The sequence below is a fragment of the Coffea eugenioides genome, chromosome 6 (assembly GCF_003713205.1).
Source record: "Coffea eugenioides isolate CCC68of chromosome 6, Ceug_1.0, whole genome shotgun sequence".
Lineage (NCBI taxonomy): Eukaryota > Viridiplantae > Streptophyta > Magnoliopsida > Gentianales > Rubiaceae > Coffea > Coffea eugenioides.
Window position 1 is genome coordinate 55682891 of NC_040040.1, and position 942 is coordinate 55683832.

Consider the following 942-nt stretch of genomic DNA (forward strand, 5'->3'; position numbering starts at 1 on the left):
GCATTGTCTAGGTGTTGGGGGGATTTGATAGAGCAATTATTGGGCACATTTTGCACTGTTATTCTGTCCTAATTTTGGCTACTTACTGTGCTAAGTATTGAGATTTTGTTCATATTTCATATTCGTATAAATTGTAGGTGGTTGGTGTTAAAAATGATCTATTGAGGCAAATTTCCAGAAGATCCTTTATTTCATGGCGTGCCCACACCAGGAACTGAAGAGATACAACTTAAAGACGGACCCCGCGGGATTGGTGAAAGGAGTGGGCAATTAGGAAATCAGATTCACGTGGGCTGCGGAGTTGCAGGGGATTAAAACTCCTAGAGAAAGTTTTGCCCTTTGACGTTTTTCCTTCTGAGGGCGGCGGCCAATAGAAACGAAGCCAGATTCACGTCATATAAGGAGATTAGCTTTTGCTTTGCTCTGGGACGCTTCTTCCTTTCTTTTCGGCGGCTATTGTGAGTGAATTGGCTAAAAAGCCAGATTCACGTGGGATTAGCTTAGCTTTTAGTTTCCCTTGTCAGACGTTTTCTTTTCTTTTCGGTGGCGAATAGAGGAAAGGCCAGAATCACGCGGGCTTAGTAGATTAGCTTTATTTCTTCCTGGAGAACGTTTGATGCTTTGCTTTTGCTTTTGTATGAATTTCGTAAGAGTTTTGCTTGATTCCTTTTCTTCTCCGGATAGACACGAAGCAAGAAAAGAGACTTAAAGACTTTTCCTTTTGCTTTCTGCGTTATCTAATTTTTTCCCAATTCTTTGGCAATTGCGTGGATGTTATCAATCAAATCACGCGAGAGTAACATGACGAGGAGCGGCTAGGTTTCTCCTCTACCCAAAGGTCGACGCGAAGGCGCGGTCCCCAACATATATGAGATCTAATCGAATTCTCATTATTTCTTCCAATTCATTACTATTCATGCGTTTCCTGGATTAATTGTTCAT